Below are 10,657 nucleotides of genomic sequence, written 5' to 3'. Positions count from 1 at the left end.
CTTAACTAAACGTGTCATATTTATATAAAAAATGACTCATTTAATTAAATGTGTTGAATAAACATGTCGTGTTTATATAAAAAATGACTTAAATGTGTCTTATCATGTCATGTCAAGTATTGACTCATTTATTAAACGGGTTACTCGTGTAATAATTGTGTCGTGTTCACATCGACTCATAATATAATACCCATGATCTGACACGACACACGAATAATAAGGGCATAAAAATTATTATTTTGTATACTAATTAGATTTATTTTATTAGTATTTATATTATTTTAATATTAATATATGTATGTTTTATATTCTATCTATAATAATTGAATAAGGAGAAGAAAACAAGCAAAAATAAGGAACAAGCAAAAGATGGCTGCAAGTGATTGTATAGTTTTTTCAGCGAATACTAAACAGAAGCAACAATAAAATCTTAAACTCTCTTGTTATAGTGGAATATTCCCATGCGCAAAAGAAGTACAATTGCAGAAGGGAATATTCCCATGCGCAAAAGGAATCTCTTTTTCTTTTCCCAATTGGATCACTGCACTACAACAAAAGAGTATTAGCAATTTTCTTGGAGAGCTGTTCGTGTCAAGCATTGGCTGAAAAACTAAATAATTTTTGAATAAAACTTGCCTATTCATTAGTGAGTAAAAAATTTATTCTCATGATGCATTACTAAATTGACAAGTATCCTTATATTTAAAGAAATAAAAAATTTAATAACTATCTGAGTTAAACCGAAATGAATCCGAATTAAATTATAATTCTCTCTCCTCTCATTCTTTCTCACGTTTGATGGAGAGGGTGTTCTTTAACTTTTGGTTCTTGGCTCTTCTTTACCCCTTTGCAAGAGGGCTTATGGGAAGGCGAGGGAGGACCCCGATGATCGCATTTGCCTGGTCAGGGTCAATTGCAATTGCTATATCTCTTCGGCCTCTGGGTGGCAATCGACCCCCATCAAAAAAGGTTGGTAAATGCACCAAGAACATAGGGGTCAATTTCATTGTGGGAGTGCAGGGCTCAATGTACAACCAAGCCAAAAACTTAAGGCTCCAGAGATCAGAATCTAATACAAATTTCCCACACCACAATAAAAATAATAATAATAATGGAAATGGACAAATTTCTTATTATATATGATTTTTAATTTTAAGAAATAAACAAAAATCTTTTTGACTTTGAATCAAGGATGACAATGGCGCAAAGCCTCCTTTCAAAGACTAATGTTCATAGAATTTAGACACAAAAATAGTGGTGAATATATTAAGAACAATCCATCATATTAATCTGCACTGTTGGTCTTGTGATTAAAGGGTCTCAAGGGAACAAATCATACGCTCACGCAATCTAAGTTTGACTCTGCACAAAAACACTTAATGATATGTAGAAAAAGAAAAGAAAAAAACAAATCTATCATATGATTTGCTCCTTTGACATAGTCAATACCAACACACAATGAAATGAATTCATATATGTACCACTCAAGGTCCTTGTCCATCTTTGTATAAATTTGCTAAAACTTGAAATTAAATGGAGCTCTATCTATGCATGAATGAGGAATGAGATTACTGTTGACTAGACAGTGAAACATCATGTGAACGACCCTCCAATTTGAGAATTACCTGATGGAGTTAATTGCCACACAGAGATGAGATATAGTAATTGCAATCGAACGTGAAAAAGAGGAAGAGAAGAGAGAATTATAATTTGATTCGAATTTACTTGGGTTTAACCCAGATAATTATTAAATTTTGTATTTTTTATTTTTTAAAATGTAAGGATACTTGCCAGTTTAACAATGAACCACATACACTTGCATTTCAGTTTTTGCAATTATTACTGATAAAACATAAATCATACACATACTACTATAAAAATAATATAAATATTAATAAAATAAATGTACTGAATATATAAAATAATAATTTTGTGTCTGAGCAAATTAAGGGTAAAAATTAATAAGGTTACAAAATTATTATTTTGATAAACTCCTAACTAAAAAAAGGTGCCATTTTGGCAGGTAGGGTGATTGCATTTACCATATACAATAAGATTTCATGAGAGTTTTAAGTGAAGATACTTACAAACTTTCAAAAAAAATACATCAATCTTTTTTTTCTTCCCCACTTAATAACTTCTTCTTTTTTTCTTCTGTGCCTTTTTTTTTTTTTTTTAGCTGTCATGCAGTCCAAAATAACGAAATTTTCAACAGATCAAAACTCAATTAGTTAATTACACTTTATTACTTTATCAGACCTAACCAAGTTAATAATGTTAACTTTAATAGTCAATTTACTATAGTTTCATAAAACCCAAATTTGGAGTCCTTTTATTGTTTCCATGGCAGGTTAAGCACTATTTGTTTTCTGTTTAAAACTTCATTATTGGAGGTTTTGCTTATTTACCGATCCTAAAAAATTAGTATTCTTTGAATATGAAGAAAAAATATATATATATTATTCACGAAGTGTGGAATAATGGGTCGAAGAAAAAAAAATTCTAAAGATTGAATAAAAGTATTAGTTAACTATGCTAAATTAACTATTAAAATTAACATTATTAATTATTATTAAGAGTGATGAGGTAATAAAGTGCAATTCACTAATTAAATTTTGGTCGGTTGAACAATCCTTTGTTTTTTACCGCACGATAGCGTTCCTGTACATGTATATGTATATTATTTTACAAGAACAAACCCACATCCAGAGAACAACAATGCAGGCCGGCGGCAAGCAACGAACGGCAACTCCTACGGGCAAGAAAGTGAAAGACGGCAAGGTGGGGAGCTCGATCACGAATTATTGCTTGAGCATGGTGGACTAAAAACGATTGTACAGATGATTGAACGGAAAGTGAGCATGGAACGTCCAGCAAGGATGTGCCGGCGAGAATGAAACTATTTTTGCCGACGGCGGCGAGAACGGCTGTGATGCAGTGACGGCAGAGATCTCAGCTTCAGACGGCGGCTGAGAGCTCGGCGGTGACGTATCCGGCCAGCAAAGATGGCCACAGAGAAAAATCCGGCGGTGATGACTTCACGGTGATGAGTTCGGCGTGCAAGGAGGAGTGAATCTGCGGCGCTGCACCGGTTACACGGATCCGGTCGGCAAGGAGGAACTGAACTGCAGTGATGGACTGTGCTTTACCGGTGATGACCCAAGCAGGTCTGTACAGCCGAAGACAATGGAAATACCGGCGATCAGGATGTATTGGTGAGCATGGACGCGGTGGTGAGGATGATTGATGAGCTCGGAACTGCCGAGCATGAACTTAACTTTATCAGCGACAGTGGAGGACTGCAAATGGGTCTGTTGGCTTGTGGTTGATTGAAGAAGATGGGTTGCTCAGTATCTGTTGTTTGTGTTTTTGTTCTTTGGAATTGCAAAACTGAAAACCAAACCGACTCTTGTAATTTTTTTTTTTTTTTTAATGCAAACTGAACGAAAATGAACACTAGAAATTTTTTTTTTTTTGTTGAAATAAAATAAAACAACATGAAACATGAAAAACAAAACACTTCCAGGAAAAAAAAAAAAAATTCTACAAGAAAATGGAAAACCAAATTTAAATCCTCATTCCATGAAATCTCAAACTTGAACCGGCAACACCGTCATTTAACGTGTTAATTTTTTTGAGTGTTGTCGTTACTGAATTCAATTCATACATTTGTTTTTTATCTTTTCAATCAATTTATATAGTGGTAAGCACGATCGAACCTATATTAAAGTTGAAATTTTGTATTGAAACTCATAATCAAATTATTATTCAGAGAGGAATATATATATATATTTTTTTGTAATTTTTGAACTAATCTGTTGAAATTAAAACATCTAAAAATTAAAAAAAAATATGTAAATTAAAATTTTTAAAAAATAATAATGCATTAATTAAAAGAGAGTGCTGAAAATAAATACACAAGCAGATAGCTTGCTCCTCAAAGCAGCTCTCTAAGGAGCAACCTATTCCTACTCTTTTAACTCTCAAACCAGGCTCTCCTGTCTCCTCTTCATTCGCTGTCCTCGGCTATAAATAGCAAAAATTCCCCAGCTCTCATTTTTTATTCTTTTCGGACTTCTGTCATTCTTTCTTTATTTCATTCCTTTTTCGCGTGGGAATATTCCTTTGCAATCTTTCTTTTTTTTTGTACTTTTCTTTTGCTTTTTCCAATCTTCCTCACGTGCACTCACAATATGCATATATATATATATATATATATATATATATATATAATGATGACGCAATTGGCCAAAAAATACAAACTCCTCATGCCATGAGCACTGTAACGAGAGTTTACCCATTTTCCTGGAACGCTATTCATGTTCAGTATTGGCTGAAAATCTAAAAAATCTTTTACTTACAGCCATCTTCCACTTGTTCTTCATTTTTTTTTGCTTGTTTTTTTCTCATTATTCAATTATTAACATAAAACATAAAACATGCATATACTAATATTAAAATAATATAAATACTAATAAAATAAATCTGCTGAGTACATAAAATAATGATTTTTGTGCCCTTATCAACGAACAACCCGCGAATACGAATTGTCACTCCTTAACTAGATTGGATAAACTTTGAAATTCAAGTGTAATTGAAATGCAATTCCAATTTTATTATACAGATGAATCATTGATTTTGATTTGACTTGAATTACACTAACCTTTCTTGAGGTTTGGTTATATTATATGGATTATTACATATAAAGTGTTGATGACTCATATTCGTCATTTGATTGAGTCAAAGTCTCGTAGTTTCAAAAAAATAAAATTAACCAAAATGCTAACGTGGACATAGATAACATTGTTTATTTGCCAAAAAGTACCACTTTTTATCATCCGGTACTAATTTTGTGCTGTATAAAAAGTGATACATAAGTGTCTAAAAGTGATACCTCTATGCTCAAAACAAAAGTGATACATAATGACAAAAAGTAATACATGTGTGCACAAAAAGTGATACCTATATGCCTAAAAGTGGTACATTTTGGCAAATGAACAATGTTTTTTCATATCCACCACATCATTTTAGTCAACTTTTTTTTTTTAGAACTATAATACTTTGACTCCGTCAAATGGTAAATATTGGGTCATTAATACCATTTATATGTAATAATCCCTAAATTGTATATGGATATAGTGTTGGCCCTTTATTACTTTAATATCCTCTAAAAGTATGAAATGTCTTTCATACCCTTATCTAACTTAATAATAGTTTAATATAAAAAAATTGTCAAACCAAAAGACTCCATTACCCATGTTTTTCTCTTATGGTAAACACTATATTATCTTACCTAATTTATTACCCAAAAAAAAGCCTAATAAAACCCTAAAAAGAAACTTAATCAAATGTCATTAACCCAAAAAAAGAAAAAAAAAGAAAAGAAAAACGAAAAAAGAAAAAAGAAAAAGAGTAAAATTTAGTAATATGAAATTAATATAAAAATTGATATTTTGCATTCCAATGACATTTTATGGTATTTTTGTAATTATATGTAAAATAAAAGGTTATTGTAATATTTTAATATAAAAAAATGACAACTTAGTCATTTTTTTAAGTCATTAAACACACGGGTCAAATCTCAAAAGATGTCAAAATAATAAAGATTAGATATTCAATCTATATATAATTTGTTCAAATCTTAAGAAAGGTAAATGTAATCTACCCTATTGAATAATGTGTTAATTCTCCAATTGGCTACTTAATCTTGAGTTGGGCTGATTGGGCCTTAGAAATTGATTCCGGAGCTTAGCCTAGGCCTGGCCAATGCGCCTATAATAAAAAAATCCAAGTCATGAAACTGCCAAGGCCGATGACCATCCAGCCCATCGCTACTTTTTTCCCTTTGAGAAATATTGTCCTTTCAAACATACTATTAACCTCAATTTCAGGTATGAGTAAAACTAATATTTTCTGTCATAAAACCTGACATTCTCATTTGGTATTGTTTTACTCAAAATTTATTTAAAATTTAAGAGTATCTTTAAAAAGCTTGAAAATGTTATTTTGTCCATGCATGGAATGAAAAAAAAATAGAATGAGTATAATAGTCGTAAACATATTAGAGTCAAATTTTATACTAATAAGGGAGATCAATGTTAAATTCGAAACGAAAAATCCTTGTTTTTAGACAATATACAGCATAAAGCAAGTGTAATTGATCTCTTTTTCTTTAATTTTTCCATCTCTCAATCTTGCAGTTATTATATATCATATTTATAACTTCAAATCTTATTTAGAATTTGGACAAAAACACCTTCTAAATATGGAGGTGAAAGCTTAAAATTTCATCCACAAACATTACAAGATCACGAATTCACTTGTACTTTAATTGTACAATGAATATTATCAACTTCTTTGTTTTTTTTTTTGGATAAATTATTTTATATTGCTTCATTGTTATATGAGTTGCGATTGTTCTACTAGTTGTATTTCCTGGTAACTAAATCTACAACCAATACATAATCACTGGCTTAGTAGATCAATTACTGTAATATATATATATATATATATAGAGAGAGAGAGAGAGAGAGAGAGAGAGAGAGAGAGAGATCAAATGGTGTTAAGTTTGACTATCAAGTTAAATAACAGGACCCCCTTCATTTATACATGGGTTGCGAGCGAAAAGTATTCATATAGTTATGTATATAGAGTATATATTTTTTTTACATGTTGTAAAAAGCCTTTAGGATTTAATTTTAAAACAAATAAAGACTTAAATGCTGAAAAAACTAAAATATCTCGCCATAATTGAATAAAAAAATAGATAAAAAATTAATTAAATGTTAAATTACTAAATTATCCCTCTTTACTTTTCCTTTTTTGGGTTTCTTCTTTATCACCATCGTCGCAAATCTAAACTACCAACAATGGATTAGCAACGACGACTTGATATGTCCTTAGGCAATGTTCTTACCGGTGTAGGTTCAATATATATATATATATATATATATATATATATATAGGTAATATACATATCAGGTTTATATTTAGAGACAAAGACATTTTTTAAATTTTATATCATAACAGTGAGTTCAACCTCTTATTTGTTCATTTTTCAAACTTAACAGACTTATATATATATAAACATAACTCATTCGATCTTTGCTCATTTTTTCAAAATTAACTGATTTATATATACAACATAAAATATATGAGTGTTATTTGCTCAAAATATAAACAATATTAAGAGTGTTTTTCTCACTTTATTCTTTAAATATTTATATCATATAGTACTTTGCTTGGCCTTACCACCCAAAAAAAAAAAAAAAAATGCCCCTTTCTGATTATGAAAACATATATGCACATGAAGTGGAGTTAAATCTTATGCTATGAAGATGTCTCACATTACCTTGAAAAGATATCCTCATCCTTTGAGACGAGCGAGTTTCAATGGAAGAGAAGGTGGGGGATTATCCATAGCTGCAGATTTATGGTCAAAGAAAATTCTATACCACCTTGGTAAAGTATCTAACTTTGTATATGTGAAACCCAAAAACAATAATTCTTTTACTTTGTAATTGAGAGATTTAAATATAGGGTGGTTGATTAGTGGACCATCTATTTAACTTAATCAAATCACATAATTCCCAATCAAGGCCTCAAAAGTTCAATTCTTTAAAGAAGCTTCTCCAACACTATTATTATATTATTCCAAAACCGTGGTTGGTGCTTCCAATAATGATTTCACCCTCTTGTATGCTATTACGTTCCTGTAAGATAATATATGTTTCAAGTGTCACTATATACATATTTCAGTAGCCATCCATTAAATGTGAATACTTTAGTTGATAGGCTACCTTAATTTGTTTGACGGTAAAATATTTTTTATGTTTTTGGGTATTTGACAGTCGTAAAATATTTACAAAGAAAAAAAATATATTAAAATTTAACAAAAATAATTTATTTATCAATTTTTGATAAATTATTTTACACACCACCCGATGGACTCGACCTCAACCTCAACTTAGACCTTAGCCAAATATCGAAAAATAAAAATTAAAAAATTATTTTACCTAGAAAAAATATATATTTTTAGAAAAAAATATTTTACTTCCAAACAAACTAAGTGAACTCAATTTTTAACAAGTAATAATATTTTTAGTTTTTATATTTATTACTCTCCCTGTCCCACAAAAAAAAAAAAAAAATTTATTTTTTTTGGGAACCTCCTAACTTTTTAAGAGGGTAAATTTTAATAAAATTTTACTATAATGGTAGGAAATGAATTTCAAATACACCCTTTTATAACAGGTTCACGTGCTTATATGACCAAAAATGAAAACGGAACAAGGGAGTATTTTGGGTTATTATATTATTGTCAAAGGTTGCCCCTCTAAAGTGAATTCCTGGCTTGGCCAATGTATCCCGCCCATTGCTACCATTGCCTGTTTTAAAACTGAAATCATGACTTGAAAATTTTGAAACACATTCTGTAGAAAAAAAAAATTGAAACCCCCATGAGTTCTACTGTTATGAATACAGGTATGTGTTTTGATTATATTTGTATACATGTGCCTATGATTAAGGTAAGGAAGATTTATATAAATGGTTTACAATGCATTCTAATTTTTCTGAGAGAAGCAGTAATTCACAAGATGGAACATGGAACGTCTTCTTCACTGAAGAGACTGGGAGACGCATTCTGGTTTTCAAACCTCTGCAACTCAGCACGCGCATACGCACACAGGGCATTCTGGTTTTCTCTGCAAATAAGCGCGCACATATGCATACACCAGACCTGGTGAAACACTGCGAGCACGGCGTGGCATGAATTTAGCTCTCTTTCCAGTACACTCTAGCTTCTTCAAGACATTGCTTGGATCAACCTTCCCAAAAAAAAAAAAGACATTGCTTGGATCAACATAGTTACTAACTGTTGGCCGACTTTGCTTTCGGTTAACCTTCACAAATTTCACTCCTAAAATCCAATGAGAGAGAAATTAGAGTTTGTTTGGTTTGTAATTTTGAAAACAGTTCTAAAAAATTTATAGAACAGAAAATTGATTTCAGGAACAAGAAAAGACAATTCTCTAAACATTTTTATAACTGAATTTTTAGAAAACTGTTTTTGTTTTCAGTTATCAGAATTACAAAACAAACGGGCTATAACTCCAAAAAAAAATATATGAAAAGCACATTTCATTTATTAGTACATTGAGGCTAATTCACAAGATTAAATTATCCAAAGGGACATATATTATACATAATAAACATATACAAAAGAATAAAGTAGGCTTAATTTGGGGTTTTTTGCCATCTATGTGATGGACTTTATGTGTGTTGTTATCTCTGTGGTGTTACTTGCTTTGACCTTAAAATAAATAATAATAATAATAATAATAATAATAATAATAATCTCACGTGTTTTCTCCAAAAAGTTTAACATTGCATGATATCTGTAATTATTATGATTGCTTCCTTATAACCAAAGGATGAAATATAGATTGAAAGAGAACATGTATAATTAAGAAGAACCTTTCATGGACTTACCAGAATTCTTCACGCTACTTTCGCAGCCAATCCGGCCAATATCAGAGTCCAATTTGACTTTCATTTCACCTGTCTGAAACAGAAATCAAACACAACCATCTGTTATAAATAACTAAAAAGCAACTGAAGAAAACGTTTAAACCACAACTAAACGTGTGTGACTGTGTGTGTGAGAGAGAGAAGAGTTCTTCACAGATTATACACACATCAAGGTCAAGGTGTTTGGCTGGGGTCGAATCACAAACCCCTCCATCTTTCTTCATACTCGACCACTTTTCATCCAATTTCGCATCTATTTCATTCATCTTTTGATCCAATTTCGCATCTATTTCGTTCATCTTTTCATCCAATTTCGCATCTGTTTCATTCGCTTTCACCAGAATCTTTTTATGCAATTTCGCTATTTGATTCACTTTGACCAGAATGTTTTCATACAATTTCTCTAGTTCATTCACTTTCACCAGAATCTTCTTGCCATCTCTTGTCTGCAGAGCTTGCACATAGTTCTGAAAGAATCTCTCGAGCAAAACTGCAAATTCGATGAGCTTCTTCGAGTAGAGGGGCCTCATGAAGCAATTCAAGCCCTTAATTCTCGAGCACTTGCTGACCAGCTCCGCCACCTTTTTCAAGAGATCGGTGAACATTTTGGTTTCTTTCTCAGGGACATCCAATTCTCTGTCCAACTTCTCAATTTCACGTACAATTGGTTCAAGTGAATTCAGTGTTGATGCAAGTCTTTCGAGTTCGGACTTGAAGTTGATGGTTTTGTCTGTGGCGTACACAACAAGTTTCAGTAATTCACCGAACGCTACTCCCAATGCAGCCTTTCCGATCAACGCCGACGCCATCTGTGTGTTTTTCTCTTCCTCAAAAACCCAATTCACTGAAAATCAAGATGAATTGTGTCTCTCTTTCTCCAGTGAATAAACAAAAACTAATAGTCTTCCGATTAGAGCCGGCCAAGTCAAATAGCTGACCTTGAATTGTGTATTGTTTTTTATTTTTTGAAAAAAAAAAATTTTAATAAATTACTTAGGTTAATGAAAAAGTACAGTCCTTTAGTTAACCGATCTTTGTCAAAGTAATTATTTACTAGGTCAAAATTACGCATTCAAATAGTTAAAGTTAAATTTTTAGTTAATTAGTGGTGTGACAAAAGTAGAGT

Source organism: Cornus florida, unplaced genomic scaffold, assembly GCF_030987335.1.
Source record: "Cornus florida cultivar Cherokee Brave unplaced genomic scaffold, ASM3098733v1 CherokeeBrave_3.0.0_Hap2_Chr07, whole genome shotgun sequence".
Lineage (NCBI taxonomy): Eukaryota > Viridiplantae > Streptophyta > Magnoliopsida > Cornales > Cornaceae > Cornus > Cornus florida.
This window is presented reverse-complemented; position numbering follows the sequence as displayed.